The 18,012-nt window shown below is 44.6% G+C and overlaps 1 protein-coding gene across 11 annotated transcripts in view; it reads right to left on the minus strand.

The window, feature by feature from the left end:
* Positions 1-16,953, minus strand: part of rassf4a (Ras association domain family member 4a) — a 299,412-nt gene extending 282,459 nt beyond the window's left edge. For 9 of the 11 annotated variants that reach the window (XM_038782775.1, XM_038782776.1, XM_038782774.1 and 6 more), the window contains exon 1: positions 16,869-16,953. The gene's annotated coding sequence lies outside the window, so the exon portion shown is untranslated. Of the gene's footprint in view, positions 1-10,347; positions 10,553-16,868 lie in introns of all 11 variants that reach the window. The other 2 variants (XM_038782766.1, XM_038782767.1) reach the window with 2 other exon arrangements.
* Positions 16,954-18,012: the final 1,059 nt, after the last annotated feature.

Here is an 18,012-nt window from a genome sequence, read left to right on the forward strand (position 1 = left end):
GTGGCACAAAGGAAACGGCTGAATCCTCAATCCGATATACGCATAGCCCTCTCTTCCAGTGAACCTGATTGGAGTGAGATTGTGAGGACCAAGCAGGCTCACCTTTCATATTAAATGTAAGAGAAAATGGTGGGTCACGAATGTCGGCCGGCGTGGATCACATAGGTCGGCCGGCATGTGTCACGAAGGTTAGCCAGCCTGGGCCGCGAAGGTTGACCGGCGTGGGTCCCGAAGGTTGTCCGCTTGCTAAAAATTGATGCCCGGAAAAAAAGTTTGAAAAACACTGGTCTAGAGGAGGCTCACAAGAATAATCCCTGGATTAAAGAGCTTGTCAAATGAGCAGCGGTTATATAGATACATAGAAGAGCAGGAGGAGGCCTTTGGGCCCTTTGAGCCTGCTCCGCCATTCATCACGATCATGGCTGACCATCCAACTCAATAGCCTAATCCTGCTTTCTCCCCATAGCCTTTGATGCCATTCTCCCCAAGTGCTATATCCAGCCGCCTCTTGAATATATTCAAAGTTTTAGCATCAACTACTTCCTGTGGTAATGTATTCCGCAGGCTCACCACTCTTGTGTGAAGAAATATCTCCTTATCTCTGTCCAAAATGGATTACCCTGACTCCTCAGGCTGTGACCCCTGATTCCGGGCACACCCATCATTGGTAACATCTTCCCTGCATCTACCCTGTCTAGTCCTGTTAGAATTTTGTAAGTGTCTATGAGATCTCCCCTCATTCTTCCGAACTCCGAGAACAATCCCAACATAGTCAATCTCTCCTCATATGACAATCCCGCCATCCCTGGAATCAGTCTGGTAAACCTTCGCTGCACTCCCTCGAGAGCAAGAACATCCTTCCTCAGAAAAGGAGACCAAAACTGAACACAATACTCCAAATATGGCCTCACCAAGGCCCTGTATAATTGCAGCAACGCATCCCTGCTCCTGTACTCGAAATCTCTCGCATTGAAGGCCAACATACCATTAGCCTTCTTTACCGCCTGCTGCACCTGCATGCTTACCTTCAGCGAATGGTGCACAAGGACACCCAGGTCCCGCTGCAGACTCCCCACTCCCAATTTACAACCATTCAGGTAGTAATCTGCCTTCCTGTTTTTGCTTCCAAAATGAATAACCTCACACTTATCCAAATTATACTGTATCTGCCATTGGTTTGCCCACTCGCCCAACCTCTCCAGATCTTGCTGTAGAATCCCTGAATCCTCGTCACAATTCACCCTTCCACCTAATTTGGTATCATCTGCAAACTTTGAGATGTTACATTTTGTTCCCTCGTCCAAATCATTAATATATATTGTGAAAAGCTGGGATCCCAGCACCGATCCCTGTGGTACCCCACTAGTTACTGCCTGCCAATTTGAAAAGGACCCATTAATCCCTACTCTTTGTTTCCTCTCTGCCAACCAGTTTTCTATCCACCTCAATACATTTGCCCCAATCCCATGCGCTTTAATTTTGCACAATAATCGCTTATGATGGACTTTGTCAAACGCCTTCTGAAAGTCCAAATATACCAGATTGACTGGCTCCCCCTTGTCGACTGTACTGGTTACCTCTTCAAAGAATTCCAACAGATTTGTCAAGCATGATTTTCCCTTCATAAATCCATGCTGACTCTGACTGATCCTGCCACTGCTTTCTAAATGTTCCACTATAAAGTCCTTGATAATGGATTCAAGCATTTTCCCCACTACCGATGTTAAGCTTACTGGTCTATAATTCCCTGCTTTCTCACTACCTTCCTTTTTGAATATCGGAGTGACGTGAGCTACCCTCCAATCTACAGAGACAGTTCCAGAGTCTATAGAATCCCAGAAGCTGACCACCAATGCATCCACTATTTCCAGAGCCACCTTCTTAAGCACTCTGGAATGCAGATTCTCAGGCCCTGGGGATTTACCCGCTTTCAATCCCATCAGTTTTCCCAGCACCATTTCTCTATCAATGTTGATCTGATGTTGAGGACTCTGGGTCTGTACACGTTGGAGTTTAGAAGGATATGGGGAGGGTCTTATTGAAACTTACAGGATACTGAGAAGCGTAGAGTGGACATGGAGAGGATGTTTCTCCTCGTAGGAGAGACTAGATCCCGAGACTAGATCAGCTTCAGACTGAAGGGACAATCCTTTCAAACTGAGATGAGGAGGAATTTCTTCAGCCAGAGGATGGTGAATCTGTGGAACTCTTAGTCGCAGAAGGCTGTGGAGGCCAAATCACGGAGTGTCTTTAAGACAGAGATAGATAGGTTCTTGATTAATAAGGGGATCAGAGGTTATGGGGAGAAGGTAGGAGAATGGGGATGAAACATATCAGGCATGATTAAATAGCGGAGCAGACTTGATGGGCTGAGTGGCCTAATTCTGCTCCTATGTCTTATGGTATCAAACAATTAAACTTAAGGTTAGATCATCTCAATAGTTACAGGAGTAAGCCATTCAGCCACTCAGATCTGTTCCACCCACCATTCAGTTGGGCTCATGGTTGACCTAGATCTTAACTCCATCTGCCTTGGTTCCGTTATACCTGTTGGGTACAAGAAACTGGGCCCATTAGCACCTGTTTTTCTGGGTGCTGAGAGCCGACAATGCACACCGCTGCATACACGGGAGTTGCGGGGAAGTCACACTGGACTCCGTACTGGTTAGGTTGTTTGCACAAACGCAGCGAATGACTGTCAGACATAAGCGAAGCAGCCAGATCATTACGTCAAAGAGCTAGCAGGAGGACCCGTTGCTGAAGAGTGATCAATTAGTTGCTACGCTTCTGGAGTTGTCTCACGTTGCCAATGTCCATCGGCAGCAACGATGCCTGCAGCCTCCAGGGCAAACGAAAGGCTGGCTACTGGAGAGAAATTGTTATTCACTGATTACTCCGATGAACAACCCAGGCACACGTGCAAAGCAGACATTCAATGAAATCCACATTGCTACCTGAAATGTAAGTGAGTAAACTATTCAGTGTGCTGAAACTGAAATATTTGTTGCCTGGGCCAGGAGCCCTGCGGTATATGGCAGAGCGAGCGGCCAAGATTCATCGTGGTCTCCTGAATGCTGCACAACCTCACCATCATGAGAACAGAGCCCTTGCCCTCAACTATGAAAGGTGGAAACCACGGAGCAAGAAGCTGAGCAGAGGAAAAAGCAACCTAGATATCCCCTTTCTGCCTGTGCTATCCATAATAAAGAACTCATCCGATTGTAAAACGTAAACACCCCTCCACTCCCCCCAGATCCTGCACAAGAGAGTGGAGTGCATCAGCCAGCGAGTGTCGTACAATCTGTTTGGTTGATGTAGCCCTCAGGGTTAAATAGATCTGACCAAGGGTTTGGACTCAGTAAATCGGGAAGTGCTATGGAAGACCCTGGTAAATGCCGGCTCTCCATAGAAATTCCTAAACGCCCTCCGATTACTCCACGACAAGATGTCAGAGACAGTCCTCACGAATGAAAATACGACATAAACCTTCGAGGTCAAGACTGGAGTCAAGCAGGGGTGTGTCATCGCCCCCACCCTTTTCTCCATCTTCATCGCCACCATACCTCACCTTGTCAAGAACAAGCTTCCCAGTGGAGTGGACATCGTCTACAGGATGGACAGAAACGTTTTTAGCCTCAACCGGTTGAAGTCCAAGAAGAAAACGACACTGACATCGCTCATTGGACTTCAGTACGTGGATGACATCGCCATCTCCACTCTCTCAGAAGTGAATCTCCAAGCCTTGCTTGACACCTACGTGGGAGCATACCAAAGAATCGATCTCAGCCTCAACAAGACCCAGTCCTTTACCGACCGGCCCCAGGGCAAGATCCGGACTCTCCCTCTATCAAGATCAATGTAGAAACCCTACCAAACATAGAACATCTCCTCTACCTGGGAAGTCACCTCTCAACTAAAGCTGACATCTATGTGGATCCAGCAATGTACACAATCTATGAGCTCATCCTTCGGACGCCCAAGGACGAGAGTCTTTGATGGCCGCGACATCCATGCTGACACCAAGGTCCTCGTGTAAAGGCAGTCTTTCCCTAACTCTTCTATATGGCACAGAAACGTGGACTATAAATGCTGCCTGAGATGGATTCTCCGCATCAGCAGGCAGGATAGGCGTACTAACATCAGCATCCTTGAAGGAGTCAAGAACACAAGCATTGCGACCATGATCAGCAAAAACCAAATCCGCTGGGCCGGCCATGTGCTTCGGATGTCAGAGTTCCCATTGCCAATGCAAATCTTCTCTGCCCAGCTCAAGGAAGGCTCCAAAACAAGAGGAGGACAACGGACGCGCTTCAAAGACATCCTGAAGGCTCACCTTAAGAAATGCAACATTGACGTCAATGCCTAGGAGACCTTTGCTCTGAAGAGACCTACTTAAAAGGAACCTCCTGATTGAAGGGACACAATTCTTTGAGGACACGAGGCAAGAGGAGGCCCGGAAAGGGAGCCTGAGAAAGTGATTAGAGTCCAAGGACCGATCCTGCCTCCCAGCCGGTAACACCTGCCAAGAGTGCGGTCGAAGATGCGGACTCATCGGTGAGCAAACTGACGGGTCATCGCCCACCTGAAACAATAACTCTCTTTCTCGCTACAGATGCTGCCTAACTTGGTGATATTTCTAAAATAAAAATGGAGCAATGGGAACAATTTCTCAGGGCGTCATCAAATGCAATATAAATTGAAGTTCTTTTTATTGTTAGAAATACAAGGAGTTCTGCTCATCTCAGTACAGTAACTCTTGGTTCCTTCAACCTACAGGCTGGCCTAATTCCTAGCTATGATCATGCTGACTGGCAGAGCGGGCGCAGGGGGTTGTTTGGTCTATTACTGCTTCTTTTTGTTATGTTTTCATGTTAAGTTTTGCCAAAGTTCGGAGTTAGAACCCCTCCAATCAGGTTTCCACCCCAGTCGCAGTACTGAAACAGTCCTAATCAATTACAAAAGGTGACCGTTGCTGTGGTGTATTATCCCTCATCAATATTTCTGCAGCGTTGAAAATGCTGATCACACCAACCTCCTGTAATCTCTCTCCTCTATTGTCCAATCACAGTAGAGCTACCCCTTTTGTTTGGACCGCTAAAAATGGGGCCAAAGGATCTCCAGCAATGTCTTACTTCTCGACTCCACACCACTACTTGCCATTCCCCAAGGATGTGTCCCTTGTCCCTTCCTAGTGCTCATCGACATACTGCCCATTGACAGCATCATTCAAAGACATGGGGTCAGTTTCCATATGTATGCAAACGACACACAATCTACCTTTCCACCAACTCCGCCACACATTCACTGCCTTTGTTTTTATTTATTAAATCATGAGTATGTAAGCAATTCAGGCAAGATCAGCATTTTCTCCCAAAGCATCATGTTGTGGGACCAACTAGGGACAACACCATTTTAGATCTACTATTGTGCAATGAGACTGGGTTAATTAGTAATATCACAGTAAAGGTACCATTGGGAAATAGTGATCATAACACAATTTAATTCCACTTTAAGGTTTGAAAACAACATACTCCAATCGCAAACAAGAATCTTAAAATTAAACAAAGCGAATTACATTGGTATGAGGGGAGAGCTGGCTAAGGTTGACTGGGTAAATGGACTAAAAAGGCATGGAGATAAATAAACAGTGGGAAACGTTTGGGAGAAACAATTCAAAACATTTAACAAAAGTACATTCCATTGAAAAACAAAAACTCCGAAAGAAACATCCATCGGTGACTTACTCGGGAGGTCAAGAATAGTATTCGATTAAAATAAGAAGCTTAGCATGTTGCAAAGAATAATAGTAAGTCTGAAGATTGGGAGTGTTGTAGGAACCAGCAACAGGTCACCAGTAAATCAGCCAAGAATATAAATACAGATTGTAAGAACTTTTACACGTATATAAAAAGGAAGAGAGTAGCTAAAGTAATCATTGGTCCTTTAGAAACAGAGACAGGAAAATTATCATTGGGAATGAGGAAATGGCTGAAGCACTGAACAAATATTGTGTCTTTTCCTGTGAAGACAGGCACAAGTTACAAGCCTGAAATTGAAGGCACCAGTCGTAAGACAGAGAAAATTAATGTAATTAACATCAACGGAGAAAAAGTACTGGAGAAAATCAAGAAACTAAAATCTGATAAATCTACAAAAATGACGACCTCGAAGCGATAGCTGCAGAGATGGTGGGTGAGCCACGATTTTGAAATGCTCCTAGAAGATTGGAAGTTAGCAACTATAACACCACTATTCAAGAAAGGAGGGGTGGGGGAAAGAGAGAAAACAGGGAACAATAGGTCAGTCAGCCTACTGTTAGGACATCCACTGTTAGGAAATCGCTGGTATATATTAAGGAAGACTTTACAATGCTCTTAGAAAAGCATATTATGATTGTAACATGCCAACATGGTTTTAGGAAAGGGAAATCCTGTGTAACAAATTTATGAAGAGTTTTTTGAGACTGTAACTAATCGAGTCAATGTTATGACCACTGCAGATGTTAATTGCTCAGCAAACCAAACCCCAGGGGGAAACTTGGCTTACGGACAATACCTTTTTTTGTATTCTTTAAACACAAAGTTCCTTGTGCAGTATAAGTGCACCCAAGTCTCTGGGAACTCTACTGATTTCAGCAGCATAGAAGTCCAGTAACACACTTCGCATTTAAAAAAATTAAAAGTAAAAGATTTATTAACAAGAAGAAAAGAAAACTTAAGCACACAAGATTACACTTGCACCGTTAAAATTAATCTTACAAATGCCTCCCCAAAAGATTCCTGACTTGGTCCGACTCACAAGTAAACAAATTCGAGGCAACACTCCCTTATCGATGTTTAACGATAAAAATCCAGTAATATTATCGAAGGTAAAACTGTTGTTGCTATAGTAAAGATATGCCACACGTGCTCACAACCTTCCTTCTATTCTTCTGTGGAAATCCAAGAAACGTTCAGAAACAAGATGGCTTTCTGCAGCTTTTCTGGCATGACTGGGTGGCTGACTGAAACTTTGCATCTCCTCCCCGCACAGAGCTGTTCTCCACACAGCCAGCAGAACTCAGCTCTTTCTTTCCTTAATATCATTTTTCCCTCTCATCTTTTGATTCCATTGTCCCCCGCTTCCTTTCAACTTCCAAAATATAAAGATGATTTAAATGAAGAGACAAAATAATGTACCCCAAGTTTTTTTGCTGATACAAAGCTAGGTGGAAATGCGAGCGGTGAAGAGGACACAAAGGGGTGGCAAAGAGAAGTGGACAGGCTAATGAGCGGGCAACGGGCTGGCAGGTGTAGTATAATGCAAGGAAGTATGGTCGTCAGAATTTATTTTTAAAAAGGTGTGCTACCTGCAAATGTTAATGTTCTCAAAGACTTGGGTGCACTCATATTGTACAAGGAACAAAAAGCTGGTATGCAAGTACAGCAAGCAATTAGGAAATTGACCTTTACTGCAAAGGGATTGGAAGTACAATTTTGGTCCGCATATTTAAGGAAGGATATACTTGCATTGGAGGTGGTGCAGAAAATATTCCCTATATTGGTACCTGGGATCGGATATTGTCCTATAATGAGAGGCTACGGGCCGATGTTCTCTGGCTTTCAGAAGAATGAGAGGTGACCTCCTTGAAACATTCAGGAGATTATGAAGGAGCTTGACAGGGTAGATATAGGTTGTTTCTGCTGCTGGGGAATCGAGAACATCTCAGAACTGATACAGCGCAGGAGACCGCCATTTGGCCCATCGTGTCTGCAACGATTCTCCAAATGGGCGTTATGATGTACTGGCGTTCCCCTGCCTTTTTCCCATAACCTCGCACATTGTTGGCGCTCTATAATGCTATTCTGAATGCCTCGATTAAACCTGCCTCCACCGCATGTCCAGGCAGTGCATTCCAGTGCAATCTGGACCCAGTACAGTCTCAAGATAAGGGACTGATGGTTTAGAATGGAGATACACCAAAGTTTATTCACTCAAAGGATGGTCAATCTTCAGAATTCTCTAGCTCGAAGTTTTTTTTGAGGACCAGATTATTTTTTTCCCCAATCAAGGGGAAGTTTTGCGTGGACAATACACCTACCCTGCACATCTTAGGGCAAGACCCATACAGACACGGGGAGAATGTACAAACTCCACACAGAATGTGACCCGGGGCCGCAATCAAATCCGGGTCCTCAGCGCCGTGAGGTAGCAGTGCTAACCATGCCGCCCTCTCTACCTCAAGCGTTGCTGTTAATGTGCAATCATCGAATATAGGGAGGGAGTGCAGCGAAGGCTTACCAGGCTGATTCCTGGGTTGGCGAGACTGTCATACGAGGAGAGACTAAATCGGTTAGGGTTATATTCATTGGAGTTTAGAAGAGTGGGAGGGAATCTCATAGAAACTTATAAAATTCTAACAGGATTAGGCAGTGTAGATTCAGAAAGAATGTTCCCGATGGTGGGGGAGTTTGAGAATAGGGGAGGGGAGGGGGGGGGTAGTTGAGGCCAAAATGTTGTGTAATTTCAAGGAGTTAGATTAGGCTCTTGTGGCTAAAGGGATTAAGGAATATGGGAGAGGGGAGGGGGGGGCAGAATCAGGGTATTGAACTTGATGGTCAGCCATTATCATAATGAATGGCGGAGCAGGCTCGAAGGGCCGAATGGCCTACTCCTGCTTCAATTTTCTATGTTTCTACTTAACATTAGGATGGACAGATGATCGATCTCTTGGGGTCGAGGAATATGGGGAATGAACAGGAAAAATGGGAGTTGAAGTCCTAGCGCTACCACTATCATACTGAATGGCAGAGTGGGCTCAACGATCATCTCCTGCTCCTATTTCTTATGCATGTCATTTATTGCAATCCCTATCTACTGATGACTCGCTTACTAGGCCATTTCAGAAGTCAACCACGTTCTGTCGATCTCCATCAGCCAGATAGATTAAGGATAACAGGTTTACTTCCTTAAAAGTTAACTCATTTAGACTTTACAACAATCCAGTAGTTTCATGGTAACTATTTTGTATACGTCTGTTTCTATTTACTGAATGGAGATGGGGAGATCCACAGTAGCAGGGCTGGTGGCATAGTGGTAATAACATTGCACTTGCACTCTTAATGATCTGGAGACGTGGGTTCAAATCCCACCACGGCAGCTGTGTAATTTAAATGCAATTAATAAATCTGTAATTATAAAGCTAATCTCAGTAATGGTGACCATGACAACTTTTCTTTTATTCATTCTAGGCAAGTGGGCATCGCTAGCTGACCAGCGTTTATTGTCTTTCCCTTATTCCCTTGAGAAGGTGGTGGTGAGCTGCCTTTTTCAACTGTGGCAGTCCACGTGGTGCCGGTATACCCAAAGTGGTTTCGATTCTTCCCCCTCCCTGGCTAAGATCTCAGGATGAACACAACTGCTCACGATTTCAGTGCTCTACTCAACGCCTATCTGAGCTGACGGCCCCAGATTCTTCCCACCACAATGTTCCCCCAAAATCTCTAACGTCACCCGTCTGCCAACCACTGAAACTTCATCCATGCCTTTGTCAGCTTCAAGCCATTTCCGGTGTTCCATTAGTGGCTACATTTCAAGAAGTACTTCATTGGTTGTATCAAGAAGTTGTGAAAAGTGCTCTCCTACTAGAGGTCTTTCTCCTTTTGCTTGCCTGACCAACTTCCCATGAAGGACTCTGCAATAAGCTCAACTCATCCAAAGCGGGCAGCACGGTGGCCTAGTGGTTAGCACAACCGCCTCACGGCGCTGAGGTCCCAGGTTCGATCCCGGCTCTGGGTCACTGTCTGTGTGGAGTTTGCACATTCTCCCCGTGTCTGCGTGGGTATCGCCCCCACAACCCAAAAATGTGCAGAGTAGGTGGATTGGCCCCGCTAAATTGCCCCTTAATTGGAAAAAATAATTGGGTAATCTAAATTTATAAAAAAGAAAAAAAAAACTCATCCAAAGCTCCGCTGCCTGCACACGAGCTCCCACCTTTCACACTGGACCCTGCAAATTCCCCACTGCCACAAAATTTGAAGTTCTCAATCTTACACTGAAATTCCACTTGGCCCCCATCCCTCCCCATTCCTATAGCTTCCTTTGGCCCCTGCCATCCCATCCTCTCAAAATACTTCACTCCTCAGACTCTGGTCTCCTATCTCCCTCCTCCTTACCACTGACAACCATTCCAGCCAGCAAGGTTCCACATGCCAAACCTGCTTCAATACCCTCCTACCACTGCGACAAAACATTTATCATGCCACCCAATTCACCCTTTTTGTTTTATTATTCGGAGGCTTTTGTCTATCAATTCCACTTCATTAATGCAATCGTTTGTTGTTGTATCTGCTGCCTTTAAACAAATACCATTTCTCATTGTGTTTACAGTTCTGCTGTTGTAAACTTCTGTCTAGTCGCGTAAACTTCTGTCTGGCCGCACAATTGCTCTTTGTGCTGGCATGTTTTTCTCCCTGTATCACTCTGTCCTTGTCTGTCTCGTTACTAATACGAAATCCTTTCTTGTACCAGTCTGTTGTCTTTCCTGCAGTTTCTTTGGTGTAAATGCTGCTCCCTGCAAAGCACACAAAGAACGCATTTTGAACTCATGCCCAAGGAATCAATTGATAAATAGCATCTTGACCAACTCTGACAAAGTTGGACCGACTGACTTATGCAATAGGCAAAATTTTAAAATGAGGAGAAAATTCCTTAGCACTCAAGCCAACCTTTACTGGGTTGAGTTTACTTAAAGAACTTGCACTTCATGGTAAAGTTTTCCAAGCTACTTCTTCTTTCGTCTTTCATGTGATGTGGACATCGCTGGCAACTTGTTGCCCATTCCTAACGGAATGTATTCTTAGGCCATTTCAGAGGACAGTTAACAACCACTTTGCTGCGTCCAGGGTCACATGTAGGCCAGGCCGGGTAAAGATGGCAGATTTCTTTCCTTACCAGAGCCAGATGAGCTTTTCATAAGAACTAGGAGCAGGAGTTGGCCCGTCTGGCCCCTCGAGCCTGATCCGCCATTCAATGAGATCATGGCTGATCTTTTGTGGACTCAGCTCCACTTTCCGGCCTGAACACCATAATCTTTAATCCCTTTATTCTTCTAAAAACTATCTTTATCTTAAAAACATTTAATGAAGGAGCCTCTACTGCTTCACTGGGCAAGGAATTCCATAGATTCACAACCCTTTGGGTGAAGAAGTTCCTCCTAAGCTCAGTCCTAAATCTACTTCCCCTTATTTTGAGGCTATGCCCCCTAGTTCCACTTTCACCCGCCAGTGGAAACAACCTGCCCGCATCTATCCTATCTATTCCCTTCATAATTTTATGTTTCTATAAGATCCCCCCTCATCCTTCTAAATTCCAATGAGTACAGTCCCAGTCTACCCAACCTCTCCTCGTAATCCAACCCCTTCAGCTCTGGGATCAACCTAGTGAATCTCCTCTGCACACCCTCCAGTGCCAGTACGTCCTTTCTCAGGTAAGGAGACCAAAATTCCAACAATCAGTCAGTATCATGATCACCATTACTGAGGCTAGCTTTGAATTCCAGATGTCTTAATTGAATTTAATTCCACCAGCTGCTAGGGTGGGGTTTGAACCCATGTCCCCAGGCCTGGGCTTCTGGATAACTAGTCCAGTGGCATTACCACTGCATCATCAACTCCCCTCTGACCACTTCACAGTAATCAGACAATAATTGCGGAAGAGATAACTTTTTAGGGTAATCTGAAAGGAGAAAAGAGGGGTTGGGGCAGCACATTCTCGGCAGCAGAAGGTACAGCCAATGGTGGGCTGAAGGAAATGAGGGATGGACAACTGGTCGGTGTTGGAGGTACGTTGAGTTCTTGGGGCTTGTAAGACTGGATGGCATTAGTTCAAATTCTCCAATTCAGTGGCTACTGTTTGCAACTGTCAAGTGGCTTCTAAATTGGGCTCTGACTGAACTACAATTTGACAATACAAGTCAAAAGGTGGACACACGACCTTAAACTCTTCTACCAGAAGCAGAATCTCCCCTCAGTGTCAACAATAAGCGATAGATAGCGTTAGATCTTCCAAAGCAGCTGCGATCGATTGGTATGGACACAGTCACAGTTGTCAATACCCACCACAAAATCAATAGCAGTGGCGGCCCTGTGGCTTAATTGCTTGGAATAATCATTATGATGTCTGATGACTGATTTACAGCAGTGCCTTTGCCTCTCTGCACCATTATGATGGTAATATAACTCTACGATTATGATCCCCCAGTGTCTGTACGAACTCTCCAATTAAGACTTTAAGCCAGCAGCTGTAAAAACTGTAGACTGGAAGGTGACAATCTTCACTAAAGGTTTCACAGTCGGAGCTGGTGGAGGAAAGCAAATACTCGCTAGATCTCTCACATTAATAAGCACAACAGCAGCTCAAACTGAATAGGCGCCCGTGTTCATCCGATAGCCCTTCAAAGCCACCATGTGCTGTACAGCGAGACATGCCGATTTACCATTGTGTTAGGAAGATCAGGAGTTGATCAGTCATACCAACTTTGGTCTAAATGAGCCGTTCACGGATACATACATTTTTAAAATCACTTTAGAGATCAGAATTTTAACTGTCAATTCCACAAAGATTTACAAGTACAAATGTACACCGTATTTTTCTTTTTAAAAACGGGTCTGGTGAATACTCAGCCTCCAGTGCGCACTCCTGTACGTTAGGTCAGTGAGCGATGCGAGACTAATGCACTGCCTAAAATGTCATGGAGTTGAATGAAAGAGCCGAGCAACTCCAGCATTGGTTTAACATGTGATAGCGGTTCTGAACTCTTCATCACATTAAAGTCCAGGTATGTCCAATTCGTTCAGTAAAATTTCATATCCTCAAACGGCCTCATCCACCTACAAACAATACAAGCACTATTTCCAGATGGTTGGCCTCAGTTGCAAGACTGACCGACCCGACTACATTGTTCTCACTTTAGAGAGGGAAAAAAAAACCACGTGTGGCAAAGTTGAACTGAGTGAAGACGGACATAGTAATTCCATTCAACGCAATCACAAAAAAGGCACCCTTCAGGCTGCATAACCTCAAGGTATCTTTCATATTTGATGCAATCCTCATTCTGATCCATGTGTTCAGCGGCAATCAATGCACAGAGTAGTTTCCTCGCCCATCATAGTGCAGTTTTATGGCTTGAAACTCCCCATGGTAAATAAGCTCTCATCTTGATGTAGCATGCAATAGCTTCAATTGATCAGGGGCTAAACCAAATACTTGAGCACACTAATTCTCTGCTAAAAAGCCTCAATTCCAAACCTTTTTATCATTTCTTTTAAACCATCTGGTCACTTCCGAAAAAAAAAAGGATAAAACAAAGTCAGGCATCTTCTGGTGACTCGTACAATTTGTTTCAAGCCTTTTCTTTTTTTAAATGCATCCGTTCACAGTCATGTTCCGATAACGAGGGTAGGCAAAGACTTCCCATGGTCTGGATGGTGGCATCGTTCGAGAGCGTGAAAGCGCTAACCTCTGTTCAATGCACCCAGGGGAAAGTTGCTCCAATAATGGCCCACTCACATTCCATCAGGTATTGATCAGCCCAGGAAAAAGAAATCCTCATTTTCTTTGTCCGTCTCCAGATCCAGAAATCAATGTATTTTCAGCTCAATTGACAAGCCTTGCGTTATATCTGTAGAGCCACAGAATTCCTACAGTGCAGAAGGAGGCCATTTGGCCCATCGAGTTGACACCGCCCCTGGAAAGAGCATCCTATCCCAACCCACTGCCCTGCCCTATATCCGTAACCCGACTTAACCTGCACGTCTTGGACACAGATGGGCAATTTAGCGTGGCCAAACCACCTAACCTGCACATTTTTGAACTGTGGGAGGAAACCGGAGCACCCGGAGGAAACCCACGCTGACACGAGGAAAAGTGCAAAATCCACACAGTCACCCAAGGCCGGAATTGAACCTGGATCCCTGGCGCAATGAGGCAGCAATGCTAACCACTGTGCCGCCATTCTTTAAATATCTTCAAATTTAAATACATTTCAATATATTTAAATATCATTCTTTAAAATACCAAAGTATGCCTAAAATTACACATGGCTCCACAATATAACTTTGCAAATGTTTCTTCCTCACCGAAGAAGCAACGGCCATAACCCTTCATGAAAAATCCAACCTGATTTAATTTACCAGCTTACAACCACTTTTACCAAGGTACAATTTCCAAATTGATTTTCAAAAGGGTAATTTACAAAAAACCTACATCCTTCTTTTCCTGTCTCATTTCACACCTACTCTCCGCTTGAGACTTATTCAGCCTTTCTTTATCTTCTACATTGTCTCGTCCTCATTTTCTTTGCTCAAGGTGACTGAAATTACTTTTTGAACAGAAGGAATCGGGTCTTAACAGGCTCAACAAAAAACAGCAGAGGCAAGCAGCAAACAGTTTCATTCAAAACGAGTTGTGAACCTGCAAGACACAAGACGCTCAAATTGTTGAGCAATCCCAAATCAGAGATCAATTGATCTTTGGTTACTTGACGATGAGATATGGGGATAGTGCAAGACGGTGTAATTGAGTTAGAACGTCCATTGAATGGAGGACCTGACTGGAGTGACCAGGTGGCTTAACCCTCCTATTTCTTATTCAAGTTATGATAATTGTACATTAAACTTGGCAGAGTTAATTATACAGGTGCACTGAAAGGCAGTGTGAAGCTTTAGCATTTTAAACTATATTCTTTGGGCACACTATCATACTTCTAGTCTGCCCCCCCATCACCTACCCACAAGATGTAGGAGCAGATGTAGGCCGTTCGGCCCATCGAGTGCTCCGCTATTCAATGAGATCATTGGCTGATCTGACATGATACTCGTCAACTCCACTTTCGCATAGCCCTTTCTCAGCCATGAACATACTTAACACCCTAGCCTCTACAGCCCTCTGCGGTAAATAATTCCACAGATTCACTGCCCTGTGCGAAGAAATGCCTCCTCATCTCTGTCTTAAATGAGTGATCCCCTTACTCTGAGATGATGCCCTCTGGTCCTAGACTCTCCCACAAGGGTAAACAACCACTCGGCATCTACCCTGTCAAACCCCCTGAGAATCCTATGTGACTCAATAAGGTCACCTCTCATTCTTCTAGTGAGTACAGGCCCAACCTACTCAACCTCTCCCCATAAGAAAATCCCCCCCCCATACCCACGATTAACCTAGTGAACCTTCACTAGACTGCCTCCAATGCCAGTATATCTTTTCTGTACAAATATTTGGTAAGATTTTATAAAGGACAACATGGAATGAGAAATAGGCTGACTTTAACTTTAATGTGTGCGAAGGACAGCCAAACCCTTAATGCAATATTGTGACATTTGACATAGAAAGGTGCTGAACCATTAACCGACCTGGTTATCATTGTGGTATCAAACAAATGAAAGCAAACAGTCAGTAATTACTACAGTCAACTGCCTGGATAATAATATCTGAAATATATAATTGGGTTTAAAGCATCATTTCAAAGCATGCGAGTTCATACATCACCATTATCAGTCGACCCAAGCGCTATACATCTGTCCATAAAGGCAGACTGACCGAACAATTTATTGAAGCGATTTTCTGTCCCACAATTTTTACAATTAATTACATCGTCACAGTATACCCTTTAAACACACAACGTGGCTTCATTCAAATTATTGGATAATTCAATTTTAGTTTGAATCATCAGGAATAGACTCTAGCACAATATGAAGCTGTCCCCGAGGCAATGATTTGAAGTAATTGAAAAATGATCTTGCGTTTTGTAAGAGTGGTTAAACAACAACTAAACGTCAGAAAATAGGAGCGAATTTGTGAATGGCATCAAACTAATGTTTGGTCCTTTTTTTTTTGCTTGTTTTCTAAACGCACAATTCAGTGATGTAAATCAATTCATCTGTGTGGAGCATTTCTGAAAGTAATGTGTTTCCTCCAACTCCACAAACAAATTGGACAACTATTGTTTGACCGAAAAGGAATTGTTTTATTTCCAGCAGTGTTTTGGGGACAAAAAGGGCAACACGCATCAGCTTCTGATAACCATGGTACTTCGCATGCGGCGTGTCCCCAAACAGCAGAAATTAACTTTCCATGCAACTGCATAAGTCTCTCTCTAGGTGTAAAATGAGCTGAAAATTCACAATGATAAATTATCACAATCATCCCCATTCAGCTGTCCCTTCTCTTAAATGAATGGCACCCTGGGCTCACAGTCCCCGGGGGATCATCCTCCACCTGTTCTCTGCCATCAGAATTAGTTTGTGGGCAATTAGGTAGCTCACACATCTGCGGCCTTCACCCAGCCGCTGACAAAAAACTGCCCTCAAATTACTGCACAACAAACACAAATGTCAAATGCAGCCTGATCTTTCCAGATTCTCTCTATCTGCTCGGCACACCAAAAAGCATTTCAGGAGGTGCAGTAACGCCAACAGGGAGAAGATGTTAAAAACATGTTGAGAGATGAAGCCACTTCTTTCTTGCCCTCTCTATCCTGGATGAGGATTGTAAATATCTGGTCAAAAACTACCAAAACAAAAAGTTAGTAATGCTGGTGAATTAGCTGGAAGTGCAGAACAATAATTCTGCAGGCATTGCCTGCCTTGCTCCCTGCAATTTTAAAATCACCTGGCTCACTTGAGATGTGCTGCTCAGGTCTAAAACACAGTAAAATGCATAATAAATATTGCTTCCATCACCCACATCCCACATCCCATCCCATCTCATCTCACCAGCCCTAGCCCATCCCAATTCACCACCCCCATCCCAATTCACCACCCCCATCCCATCCACAACATCCCCATCCCCATTATATTCATGATATCTTATGCACATAACTCATACTTTACCATCTAACTCCTGCAAATGGACAAGCTCCTGCTCAGCACTGATTTGGACATGTCTGTCCTTCCCCACGCGCGCGCCTCAGTAAACAAATTGCCACAAGCTATCGGCGCGCGCACTCGCCCGCTCCCGGCCCCTCTCCTGATGGACAGGCACACCAGCCAATCAGGACTCGACATGCAGATTAGTCCCCGCCTCCCCGCCAATCAGAAGGCGGAGCGCTTCCCCCCGCCCCCCACTCCCGCCCCTCCTCCTCCTCAAGGTAACTTTTTTTTGTTGTGGTATCAAATTCTCTCCCTCATGCTTGTTCTGTGGTCAGCAATCTTTTCTCCTCTCTCTCTCAGGGACTTTCATGAGGAAACACTCACTTTAAAACCCTTCTGCCCACAGGGAGCTGTGCAGATCTCTCCCTCCCTCCCTCAATGGCTGCACTCACTCTCTGGCTGTCTTCATTCCCCTCCACCTCCTCCTCCAGGGAATTGCCTCCTGTGTCAGGATGTGACACAATGCAGTCTAAAATAATCTTCGCTCCAAACAAAAGCTTTTTATTTTACCCCCCTACAAATAAATTTTTTATCTCCCCCCTCCCCATGGTTAGATTACTGGGGGTTACACGACCTGAGTCAATCCTTTTCTCCATCAGCTGCACTCCCCCTCGCTTTCCCAGTTTTATTTTGGATTGTTTGCTATCGCCATGGCAATCTGAAGACGTGAGGGGGGGGGGGGGGGAGGTGTGGGATTCGTGCTGGGATCATCAGTCGAGTTTAATCACTATTTCCTGCCAACCGCTGACACATCTGCAAACATGCTCTTTTTTTCGTGCTCACATCCAGTAGATGAAATGGTCATTGTTCCTTGTGGCACCTGGCACTGACGAAAATAAGAAGGAAAGGCTGAGTTGTTGTTGTGGATGAGTTGCAGTTTCCAGAAATTCACTTCTGGTTGATGGAAGAGGCACAGACGGTTGGTTGGAGTTGACGGACGATGATGTGAAAGGGAATAAAGGCCAGCTGGGCTTGAATGGAGATGCCAGCTAGGGACCAGCGTCGCACCAAAGTTTGGAAACGCCAGCCTGAGCAACGAGACTAACGCTGGGCAAAGGAAAGTGGCTTCATTTTGCTGATATTTGGTTAGGCCCACAAGGTTTTC

Source organism: Scyliorhinus canicula, chromosome 22, assembly GCF_902713615.1.
Source record: "Scyliorhinus canicula chromosome 22, sScyCan1.1, whole genome shotgun sequence".
In the NCBI taxonomy this organism is placed as follows: Eukaryota; Metazoa; Chordata; class Chondrichthyes; order Carcharhiniformes; family Scyliorhinidae; genus Scyliorhinus; species Scyliorhinus canicula.